A 13005-nucleotide genomic window follows, 5' to 3' on the forward strand; every position below is an offset into this window, starting at 1 on the left:
GAATGAGTAAGAAGAGTATGCTCTTTAGAGAAGAGTATGCTCTGTATTTGAGGGAAGATGGGCCATGATAATAAAATAGAAATGGAAAAAACAAGGGTTACTCAGAAGACAATTCTGATGAAACAATGATGACGAAACAATTCTACAGAGCCAAAGACCATGCCCCAAATCATGATTCCCAATAAAAAGAGAATTGAGTCTTATGATCAATTTTTCCTCTATTATATAGCCATGATCTTGCAATAGGAAAAAAGAAAGCAACATTTCTCTAGAATCCAGCTCTTCAATGGAAAGGGTGGATGTGGAAATGAAAGAATTGCCTCATCTCTGCCATTAGGAAACCAGAGTCTAGTGATTTCTCTCTTGAAGGGAAAGCCGCGATTTGCGCTGAAAACTAAGGCTTTACAACCAAACACATCACATTATCATTGGGCTATAGGTAAGTCATGAGGCTTAAAACCAGAGTCTCGGGATCCCTGGGTGGCGCAGCGGTTTGGCGCCTGCCTTTGGCCCGGGGCGCGATCCTGGAGACCCGGGATCGAGTCCCATGTCGGGCTCCCTGCATGGAGCCTGCTTCTCCCTCTGCCTGTGTCTCTGCCTCTCTGTCTCTCTCTGTGTGGCTATCATGAATAAATAAATAAAATCTTTAAATAAATAAATAAATAAATAAATAAATAAATAAATAAATAAAACCAGAGTCTCTAAATTCTAATTAAATTTTCTTCCCCAAGGTTTCATTAAAAGTAGCTTTAAAAAAAATATGAGTTTAAAGGTACTGCTCACATATAAGAATAGAAGCAACCGAAGTTTTAACAGATTTTATTTACCCTACACGTAGAAAATGTACTTTACAAGAACACAGAAAGTAAAATCTGTGATTTGAAAAGAGAACAAAACACAAAAACATACTCCTTCTCAAAAAAGTTACCTGACCCTGAACTCACTCTGAGGAATGGTTTGTTGTAATTTGCAAGCAGCATATGGGTTATTGGCCACAGGGTAATAGGAGGAGAAAATATTTGTTCTGGCTTCAATGAAGTGCAAATCCTTCATTCAATGCTATTAAATGTCTTTAGGACTCTTCTCTTATCACTAATGCCTAAGTAAGAGAAAGAAAGAGTGAGCCAGAGAGGAAAAGAGAGAGAGAGAGAGAGAGAGAGAGAGAGAGAGACCTGATATACACAGACACCAGAGGTAGATGGAAGAGGAATTCCAGCAATAATTTCATCTCGACATTTCATTCTGTTTTTCATATGGCTTAACCTTGCACACCTCCTGGAGCTGTACTAACATGATGAAACACTGTGGAATAGAATTAAGCATTTCTAAAGTTACATGAATACTTTATTTTCCATTTAAATCAAAGTCTTCATTCTCTGACTTACCTACAGAGTAATTTAAATTGGAACTGTATAGAAAATATGACCAGCTATTTGACACTAACAGTCATTATCCACAAATAGTCTAACAGAAAAGTTAGGTTATAACAGAATTAATGGAAAGAAGAAATAGCATAATAATAATATTTTTGTAACCCTCCTGAACTCTGCTGCAGTCAGCATCTATTTCAAAAAACATTCAAAGGATGTGTCCCCCATTAGGATCCTGAGACCTAGAGCTGGCTTCTCAACCCAAGGTGCATTAATAATCCTCTGGGAGCTGTGAACCCCCAAAAATAGTATATAAAAAAAATTTTTTATAGGGCAGTCCAGGTAACTCAGTGGTTTAGAGCCACCTTCAGCCCAAGCCGTGATCCTGGAGGCTCGGGATCGAGTCCCACGTCGGGCTCCCTGCATGGAGCCTGCTTCTCCCTCTGCCTGTCTTTCTGCCTTTCTCTCTCTCTCTCTGTGTCTCTCGTGAATAAATAAATAAAATCTTTAAAAAAAAATTTATATATGCAGATAGGAATACTGTTTGGAGGAAAGGGTCCATAGCTTTCATTAGTTCCTATAAAGTGTTCATAACATAAGCTACTTCACCAATGTACCCTAATGGCATGAAACAATTGCCTGGCAAATTAGAGACACTTAAAAATATTTGTTTCTATTGAACCAGGGTTCTAGAGATTCACAACTAGGTTCTAAACCCGTTCTTTATTACCAGTGGACTTATGGTCGGAATGAAACTTCATATCTGATACAAAGAAATCAAACTGAATTTAGAACACCAACCCAACAAAATAGCCCTCAATTTTTTTCTTTGGGGTAAACAAACTTAGAAACTCTTAAAACATTAGATGTAGTATAGCTATAGCAGAAAAAAAACACACACACACGCACAAAAAAAACCTGAGGCTCTGAAAGATTAATGTTCCCAACCTCTTAGAGTTCAAACCAAGCTTACCTGGCTCTAATACACTTCTACACTTTCAGAAGAGAAAGAGATTTCTATAAACTAGGTTTTCAAAGCTTTCTAATGCACTTTTAATTAACAAATTAATTCAACTAATCAGTTAAAAATTCTCTTAAATTCCCATAAAATCACTTTGGATGTGAAACTTATATAGCTAAAGTGAGTCATCTAATACAGGGAATGAAATGTGGATGTTCTGCTGGTGGTGTGAAAAGGATGGTGTTTAAATTACTTTCAAATGATTTGGACTAAAACCAATATTATCTCCCCAAGGTCCAAAAACGAATCACATGCAATGCTGGGAAATGAATCCAGAATGCCTAACACCCACGATGCTGTGCTCCTTCCTTCACCCAGAAAAGTATCTGAAAGGCTACAAACAATGGAGCCTTCCCAAGATGCAGTGGGTGGTTTTCTTCCTCACAGTACATGGTTTGAGCTTTTCAGAGAACCAGCATTTTATTCTGTAGGAATTTGGATCTCAGATTCAGATTCTAGCTATAAAGCTTAAGGTTACTTCTACATTTTGCCCCTGAATGTCTTTACCTTCACCTTCACCAGTTGTCTGTCTAGTGCAGAACAGCTGTAACTCTCCAAATTTTACGTTTCTGTATCTTCAATGATAGGTGGTTGCTTCTCAGAGAATCCAATCCAAGACAGAGATAATAGTTGTACAATTCAGTATATCTTTAAAATAACATACCCCTCAGGATGCTTGGGTGGCTCAATCAGTTAAGCATCCCACTTTGGTTAGGCTCAGGTCATGATCTCATGGGTAGTGGGATCAAGCCCTGTACCAGGCTCCACACTCAGCAGAGAGTCTGCTTGAAGATTCTCTCCCTCTGCACCTCCCCTCAACTTGCTCATGGACTCTCTCACTCTCTAAAATAAATGTCAAAAATAATAATAATAATAATAATAATACAACCCCATCTTCAAAGGAGTGATGCTTAGCAAGAACCATGCAATCTCTTCCTTCAAATATATCACAACCTGTATGGGGGTATATGTGCTCTGAAAAAACATAGTCAATACTTTTATATTTGAAACTGAAAACAAAAGAAATTACCTTCACCATTTGGGTATTAAAGAAAGGTACGTGAGGGGCGCCTGGGTGGTGTCTAACTCTTGGTTTGGCTCAGGTCATGACCTCAGGGTCGTGAGATCAAGCCTGCATCAGGCTTCATGCTCAATGCAGAGTCTGCTTGAGATTGAGTCTCCCTCCACCCCTCCTGCTTGTGCACATGCTCTTTTACTCTCTAAAAAATAAGTAAATCGTTTAAGAAAATTAAAAAATAAAGAAATATATGTGGCTCTTACAGTAATTAGGGGAAATGGGTTAAATAAAAGCTGAGATTCCAGTTTCCAACAGTATAGTGGATTAGATACTCCAAAAGGCCTTTTCACTCCAACAAGGTCCTATGTAAACCATAGTTTTTTTTTTGTTTTTTTTTTTGTTTTTTTTTTTACTTATTTATGATAGTCACAGAGACAGAGACAGAGAGGCAGAGACATAGGCAGAGGGAGAAGCAGGCTCCATGCACCGGGAGCCCGATGTGGGATTCGATCCCGGGTCTCCAAGATCGCGCCCTGGGCCAAAGGCAGGCGCCAAACCGCTGCGCCACCCAGGGATCCCTAAACCATAGTTTTTAATACATCTCTGGGCTCCCAGAAAGTGAGGGAATCTTTAAAAGGGCAAATAAAATAGCTATGGGTTAAAACCAGAAAGATGGGTGGGGATGTGACTCTGAAAGCAAATGTTCACTTTTAACACCTCAGTAGAGAGACTGTGCCCTTGGGTCAGCAGGAAGGCAGAGAAGTTGAGCCTGAGATTTTCAAATAATCCCAGGGACCCTCCAAGTGGTTAAGCCATCCCAGGTGGTCACTGCCTGGTGGAAGCATGCTCTCTCACAAAAAGCATCTTCAGGGATCCCTGGGTGGCGCAGCGGTTTGGCGCCTGCCTTTGGCCCAGGGCGCGATCCTAGAGATCCGGGATCGAATCCCACATCGGGCTCCTGGTGCATGGAGCCTGCTTCTCCCTCTGCCTGTGTCTCTGCCTCTCTCTCTCTCTCTCTCTCTCTCTCTCTCTCTCTCTCTGACTATCATAAATAAATAAAAAAATTTAAAAAAAAAAATTAAAAAAAAAAAAAAAGCATCTTCAAGTCAGATACCGCACCAATTACGATCAATCAACTATCAGCTTATGAGTAAAGAGCAACAAACCATCATAAGAATCATAAGAAACAATATTAAATTTAGATCTCCAAGAACTTCAGACATTTGAAGTATCAGATAAAAAATATAAAACAGCTATGCATGAAATGTTTTTTAAAAAGGACTTTAAGGGGCAGCCCCGGTGGCGTAGCGGTTTAGCGCTGCCTGCAGCCCAGGGCCTGATCCTGGAGACTCTAGGATCGAGTCCCACAGCAGGCTCCCTACATGGAGCCTGCTTCTCCCTCTGCCTGTGTCTCTGCCTCTCTCTGTCTCTCATGAATAAATAAATAAAATCTTAAAAAATAAATAAATAAAAAGGACTCTTAAAAAAATGAACAAGCAAAAGGGATCAGATTATAAAAAGAACCCATTTCAGAAATGAGCAAATCAATTGGTTTAAAAAAATCTTTATGTACTGGTTAAATAACAGATTACACAGCTGAAAAAAGAGAAAGCTATAAAGCATAGCATGGAGGGAAAAATATGAAATTATGACAGAAAGGTTAACAGTCTTAGAAGAGAGGATGACTGAATACATATTGAATCAGAGTCCCAGAAGGAAAGAATTAAGGAAACAGAAGGTAGACAGTATTTTAACAGATAATACATGAGAATTCTCAGGAAAAGACCTAAAGTCAAAAAATAATAATAATATTAATAATAAAAAAATTAAAGACCTAAAGTCAGACATACACAAAGTATAACAAATTAATAAGGAAAATAGCTAAAAAGAAATCCATCCTAGACACACTGTAGTAACATTTCAGATTACCAAAGACAAAGAAAAAATCTTTAAAGTAGCTGGAGAGAAAAGAGGCAACCTAGAAAAGGCTAAGGATATGACTAAGTGCAGACCTCACAACAGTAATAATGGAAACCAGAAAGCATCTGTGTTACATATTCCAGGCTCTAAGATAAAGTAATGGGTGTCTGGGTGGCTCAGGGTTGAGCTTCTGCCTTTGGCTCAGGTCGTGACCCCAGGGTCCCAGATGGAATCCCACACTGGGCTCCCCGCATGGAGCCTGCTTCTCCCTCTGCGTATATCTCTGCCGCTCTCTGTGTCTCTCATGAATAAATAAATTTTTAAAAATCTTAAAAAAAATAAGTCATAGAAACTGTCAACCAAAAATGATACCTCCAGCAAATCTATATTTCAAGGACAAAATAAATTGTTAGATATGCGTAAAAGTGAATTGAAGATCAAGACCCACCTGAAGGAAGTGACCTTGAACTTCCTAACCAACCCTCCCTTTCCAATCTTCTTGAATATCAGACTAATACTTCTAAAATCATTTTATCACCTCCCTGCTTCAAACTGCCACATGAATTTCTAGAACCTACGTGATAAAGTCCAAATTTCTTTGCCTGGCATTGAAAGCACTTTACAATCTAGTTACCCTCCAATGTTCTTTACAATGGATGATCCAGGGCCTCAATTTACTAACTGTAAACTTAGGCTGGTAACTAACCTGCCTGAGCCTCAGATTCATCATCAGCAAAATGAAACCTATAAAAACTGATTTCTGAGATCAATTAAAATAGCCCAGGTAAAGCTATCAGCACAGTGCCTGGCACAGCTTTCAATAAATGGTAGGTGGTATTATTTCTCATTATAACTCATAGGTCGTAAAATACAACATATGCATTCCCAAAGTCAATTATGACTTTGTTCATAATATTTCCTTCACTACTGGCCCTCAACGTCTCCACTCCCCCAAATCTGCACTAGCTAAATCAAAATTATCCTTAAAAGTCCAGCTCCTGCTTGAAATTCTCCCCTACCAGGGCAGGTAAGTGCTCTCACTTCTAAACACATAAAATATTTTACCCAGGGCAGCCCTGGTGGCCCAGCGGTTTAGCGCCACCTGCAGCCCAGGGCATGATCCTGGAGACCTGGGATCGAGTCCCACATCAGGCTCCCTGCATGGAGCAGCTTCTCCCTCTGCCTGCCTCTCTCTCTCTCTCTCTCTCTCTCTCTCATGAATAAATAAATAAATAAAATATTTTAAAAATAAAATAAATTAAAATATTTTACCCAAATGCTACTATGTTCACTATCAAAACTGTATGTTTCTTGGTCTGGAGAAGTATTCATCTTAGACTTCCCTGATTTGCTCATGGAAAGCTTCACAGCCGTGAAAACAGAGACTGCCAAATAAATATGGATTGGCTGGTTAAGTTCCAGCACCCTGACAGAGATACTTTAGAGGAAAACCATGGCAAGGGGGGGAAAAAACAAACCATGCAGCTGTCTTATGATTTGCTGCATTCTTTGTAACCCTCCAGACAGCTGCACCTCATTCTAAAGACATTATATATTTTCCTTAGAGAAAGACATCAAATAAGGAAGTCCATGGGCAGGAAGAAGTGATAAGGGTGCATGTGCTGACAGCTCACTTCAGGAAACATCTTTCAGAGTCTATTTTCCAAGGAAGTCAATTTGACCTGGTGTTCCTCTCATCCAAGACAAAGAAAACAGTCCTCCAGAAGTTGCCCAGCTGGCACAAGGGAGGTGTTCAATAAATGCCGGCTGACTCTGAACAGCGGACCAGAGCAAGTACTCGGATCATTTTGTTTGTTCAAAAAAAGGGGGAGAGAGGCAAATTTTCTCATCAGCTCTCTTTCAGTTTCCAAGTTAACCATTTGCTGAGGATGCCACAGCTGGCTCCCCAACCCAAAAGCCAGTGACAGCCATCTCCCAAATGCGTCACAAAGAATGCATGATCAAACAACTGAATCCAGTTGGCCCCTCTTTCATCCACTGTGGCTGACTTTAACCAAGGAGCACAAGCAACATGCTATCACATTGAACTAAACAAAGTTTTTCCATTTTAGAAGTTTTTTGTTTGTTTGTTTTTTGTTGTTTTTTTTTTTATTTATGATAGTCAAACAGAGAGACCTCGGGGTCCAACATCTCATCTGAAAGAGAGAGAGAGAGAGGAGCAGAGACATAGGCAGAGGGAGAAGCAGGCTCCATGCACCAGGAGCCCGACGTGGGATTCGATCCCGGGTCTCCAGGAACGCGCCCTGGGCCAAAGGCAGGCGCCAAACCGCTGTGCCACCCAGGGATCCCAAGTTTTTCCATTTTAAAAGAAAATCTTGGGGTTCCTGGGTGGCTCAGTCCATTAAGCGTCTGCCTTCGGCTGGGGTCATGATCCCAGGGTCCTGGGATTGAGCCCTATGCCAGGCTCCCCGCTCAGCAGACAGTCTGCTTCTCCCTCTCACTCTGCCCATCCCATGCCATGCTCTTGCCCTCTCCTCTCTCTCTCAAATAAATAAAATCTTTTTTAAAAAAATAAAACCTTGACTAGTGCCAAATTTAAAATTCTATTTCATCTATGAGAGGCCAACACAAAATGCAATTTTTTTCATTATATAAAAAAAACTTCATTAAAGAAAACTTTTAACTTCATTAAAGGACAGAAGAATCAGCCAGAAAAAGAGAAGAGTAGAAAACAATCAGCCATGAGAATCACCACTCAAAAACAGCACTTATCAACATTTTGGTTCATTATATTCCAGAGGTTTTTTTTTTTTCCCCTAAGCACAGGATTAGTTTTGCAAGTTTTGCAAGACTGTGATCATATGTATATGCTAGCCCTATCTGCAGCTCCCAACATTTAAGTTTACGATAAGCATTTCCCCACTTTTTTTCCCTTAACCTTGTATAAGTGCATAGATGGTAAAGATTTTTAATTAAACCAAGAAATACCATTTGTTTTCTTTCATAGAAACCACTGTAGTAAAAACAGAATTTCCAAAAGTTCCTGCAGCCACTAGAGCTAAGATACATAAAAAAAAATGCCTAGACACAGAGGAAGTTTTTAAGATAACTGACTTGCAAGTGACAAAAAGAATATTTACCATCGTTGTATCTGGAAAGATACAAAAGAAATTAAATTCAGCCTCTGTTCCCAGTGAATTTTTAATATCATTGAGAGGATAACACGTATTTACACCCAGTCACTGAAACCCAATGTAATTCAGCATACAACTGCCCTGGCTCTTCTGGAGCTGGGGATACCTTATTCCCTTCTGTACCCGTGGCACAAACAATAGTGCCTGGCATATTATAGATACTCAAACGACTGCTGTACTAAACTGAACTACAAACTAAGAGCTGTGCTTATATGGAAATAGGAGGGGTCACTGCGAGCTAGGTCAGGTTAGGCGGTAGCAGCATGAATACAGCAGAATGTTGGCAATAATTTACAGAGAGAAAGCTGAACCACAGAAGCTTTGGGATTCTGTGAAAATGAAAGATAACATAAGAAAAACTGTTTATGGGCAGCCTTAATTTATTAAACAGTTTGAGGTTTCTACACAATCAGCACTGAAACCCCTGCTGGACACACACTAACTACTCACGGGGAAAACTAATGCATACCATATAATAGACACCACCTAAAAACAAAGAAAACACACCAACACAAAATACTACAGCATTCCCTTATATCAGAAACAAAGGCTAATTCTCGAGAAGCTTTCTGTTTGTCATGACAAGTGGCAAAGAGGCAGTAAATGAAGGCCTTAGATCTCCATATACAGTCCCACAGCGGATACTGTCCTTGCTAAACTAGGTGTAAAAGAATGTGCTTACCAAAACTTTCTCTCAGGATCTCTTTATACCCCAGTGAAGCTATTTGCATATATGGTTAGCATTCAGAGGGCAGAGAAAGAAGAAATCTGTGAAATCTGTATTCAACCCTAACAGTGTCACACTCACACCACCTGATTCCAAACATAACTTAAAAAGGAGAATCCAACTCCATGACTAGAGTCTCATTCAACAGACTCTATACATCCTAACTTTATTCACATAGTTTCTTTTCTTTTACCGCACTTGTGCTTTGAAAAAAATCCAAAGAATTTGTGGAGAAGGAATCTGCTAATACCACATCTCTAACAGCTGCTAGTATATCCAGATATACTAAATCCATAGCTCCTTCCATTACATTATATGTGCTTAATTACAAGTCTGGTTTCTTTCAAAGAAACCGTTCTGAGTCTCCCCTACCGGGCTTCCTTAAGACCAAGCTACAGAGACCTTAGGGGCTGGGGGTAGAATAACTTTGTCTGGATGTAATACTGCAATTACTTATGACTAAGGATCTCTAATAGCTATCCATTCAATCTCCGCAGCCTGAAGCACTCAGGAAGAAATGTCTATCAACAAGTCATTGGGGAATGAACAGCTGATTTGAGGCACTGCAGGCTGCAGGGCAGGTGTTCTTTGTTTTTCTGAACACGAACACACGAACACACACACGCCTGATAGAAATTATATCTGCCACATAACTTAAAAGGAATTAAAACCATATAAAATAAGTCATTCTAAAAAATGTTTTAGGATCATTTTCAAAAATCTTCCGGGAAATTTCAATTTCCAGATTTTGCTAAACTTCAGCACACAAGTTGTCTTATCCCAAGAATATAAACTGTTACGGTTTTAATTCTAAATGAAGCCCTTCTCTCTAGGACATCAAAAGATTTGGAAACCAAAAAGTAATTACTACATAATCATTCAAAAAAAGACACGTTGTGTAACATCTGTAAGACTGAATTGCACCTGTCACCAACATAACAAAAGAATATTTTATATGCAAACCACACAGCTCTGAACATTTAATAATTTGTTAAACTGGCGCCTAACAAGAAATCCACTGTCAAATGCACTAACACAGGCAACCAGAAATTAGATTAACACAAATAGTTCAAGATTTCTAAATTTAAAATGCATGGGCTTATCACCCTGAGCAAGTTACGGAATCTCTCCGTTCTTCTGTTTCTTCATCCACAAAATGCGCAAAATAATAGTAGCAACCCGAGTTGTTATCAACATGAAACGAATATATATTAAATTGTTATAACAGAGCCCGGCAAAGGCTAATAAAGAATGTAATAAATCAGGAAGAAATGTATTTAAATGACAATGCTGAAGAAGAGCAGTAATTGTAGTAATTGAAAAGAATTACAAAAACAAGAGAGACACAACTGTCCTGACCCATGGAAGAAAAAAGTTTTCAAGGTATTACAGTATGTTTAAAATACACACAAAATAAGAGGAAAAGTGCTCCCTACTAAAAAAAAAAAAGATAGCTGCATCCCTTCAGAATGATTGTCATCAGTCCTACTTTGCAAAATTTTATTCTTCCTCCTGTGCTCTGCGGGTAAATCCCAGCCGTTAATATCAAGAAAGCCACAAAACCTGCACTTCCAGGAAAGCAAACTAGAGTTAAGGGTATGTGAGGTCCTTAGCATCTTCTAATTTTATTAACAAGCCACCAAGCTGAAATTCATTCCTAAATAGAATTGCCAAATGCGTCTGCAATAAAAACTGCAAACTTTCCTGTGAACAGAACTTTTCAACAATAGGGAGTTGTTCCAGTCTGTGAATAGGACAGTGTCAGTGTGACCAACAAAGCCGGGAGCTGGACATTCCTGACACCCTTGTCCCCTGGCTAGCCTTTGATCATTTCTCTCCCTCAACCACATGTTTCTGGAAATCACTTTCAGGCAAAGTAGATGGACAACATCTATACCCTGAAACCTACCCCTCATCATAAAGCATGTTTCCATGGCTCCTCAGACTCGCACTTTTTATCTATCACGGATAGGAACATTCCACAAGAATGAACATCAAACACAGGAGTGCTTTGTTTTCCTAGTCTGTCCACCCCCACTCCCAAACAGTCACTTCGTGCTTTAATTTGTATATTCTGGAAAACATCATGGGATGACAAGGGCAACTGAGCCAAACACTAACATGACCTCAGAGCTGAAAAGAGCTCGTGTGGCCACCTGTGGATGTCCACTCAGGGAGCAAGGGGTGCTTTAGGCAAAGGTGAGTCTTTACCACTTGCAGTCTTGGAAAGGGGACCTGACTTAGGTCTCAGTTGTCTTACCTGGAAGTGGGTTAATAACTCCGCACACAGTTGGGTCAGCACCAAGGGAGCTCAGGACTTCCAAGCACCCAGAGGACAGTCCTGTTCACTAAACACCATCTCCAGTCCTCTGCCCAACGTTTCCTGGACAACAAACCCCAGGGCCTTACCGACGGGTGGGGGGACACAAACCGCCCGTTACCGTTGTGACCTGATCGAACGGGCCCAGATGCTCTTTCGGGGTGCGGGTCTGCCGGGTCTCCTAGGCCTGGCTGTTGACACATAGGGCACCTGCCTGACACCCAGGCCATTTTATTTCCCCGGAAGTAAAGCTGGGTTTGCCCGATTCAGTTCCTTTGTTTACAGCAGGAGAGAAATTAACAAGCACATCTCCTAAGGCTGCAACCCGGTGAGCTCCCCCCGCACCTCGGGAGGCCGCTCACTCACCCGGAGGGACACCCGGGCTTGGAGGTCCTGCTCCCCGCACCTCGGGAGGCTCCTCACCCACCCGGAGGACGCCGGGCCTGGGGGTCGTGCCCCCCTGCACCTCAGGAGGCCCCTCACCTATGGGGAGGATGCCCAGGCCTCGGGGTCGTGCCCCTGCACCTCGGGAGGCCACTCACCTACCAGGAGGACACCTGGGCCTCGGGGTCGTGCCCCCTGCACTCCGAGGCCGCTCACCCACAGGGTGGACACCCAGGCTTGGAGGTCCTGTTCCCCGCACCTCGGGAGGCCCCTCACCCACAGGGAGATGCCCAGGCCTCCCGCCGTGCCCCTGCACCTCGGGAGGCTGCTCACCTACCGGGAGGACACCTGGGCCTCGGGGTCGTGCCCCCTGCACTCCAGGAGGCCACTCACCCACGGGGAGGGCACCCAGGCTTGGAGGTCCTGTTCCCCGCACCTCGGGAGGCCCCTCACCCACGGGGAGATGCCCAGGCCTCCCGCCGTGCCCCTGCACCTCGGGAGGCTGCTCACCTACCGGGAGGACACCTGGGTCTCGGGGTCGTGCCCCCTGCACCTCGGGAGGCCCCTCACCCATGGGGAGGACACCCAGGCCTCGGGGTCGTGACCCCCACAACTCGGGAGGCCCCTCACTGACCACTGCTGACCCAGGCGCCCGTCTGCAGAGTCTTCTAGCAAGTTCGGACCTCACGCCTCCGCTGCGGAGGTCTGTCGGTGCAGAGAGCGGTGCCCTCCGCTCGGCGGGCCCCCCGTGCCCCGGCCACCGACCCCCCAGCACCGACTCGCTGCCCCCCCCGCACCGACCCAGTCCCCCTACAGCACCGACCCGCTGACCCCCGCCCTGCACCGACCCGGTCCCCCTACAGCACCGACCCGGTCCCCCCCTGCACCCACCCGCTGACCCCCGCCCTGCACCGACCCGGTGCCTCTCCCCTCCCCCCCCCGCACCGACCGGTCCCCCGCCCTGCACCGACCCGCTGCCCTCCCCCCTGCACCGACCCGCTGCCCCCCCTGCACCGACCCGCTGCCCTCCCCCCTGCACCGACTCGCTGCCCTCCCCCCTGCACCGACCCGCTGCCCCCCCTGCACCGAC

The 13005-nt window shown here is 43.2% G+C and overlaps 1 protein-coding gene across 1 annotated transcript in view; it reads right to left on the reverse strand.

Moving 5' to 3' along the window:
• The window catches only part of JAM3 (junctional adhesion molecule 3), an 82769-nt gene that overhangs the window by 69315 nt on the left and 449 nt on the right, over positions 1 to 13005 (reverse strand). The gene's annotated exons all lie outside the window — the stretch shown is intronic.

This window comes from Canis lupus, chromosome 5 (genome assembly GCF_003254725.2).
Source record: "Canis lupus dingo isolate Sandy chromosome 5, ASM325472v2, whole genome shotgun sequence".
NCBI classification, from domain to species: Eukaryota; Metazoa; Chordata; class Mammalia; order Carnivora; family Canidae; genus Canis; species Canis lupus.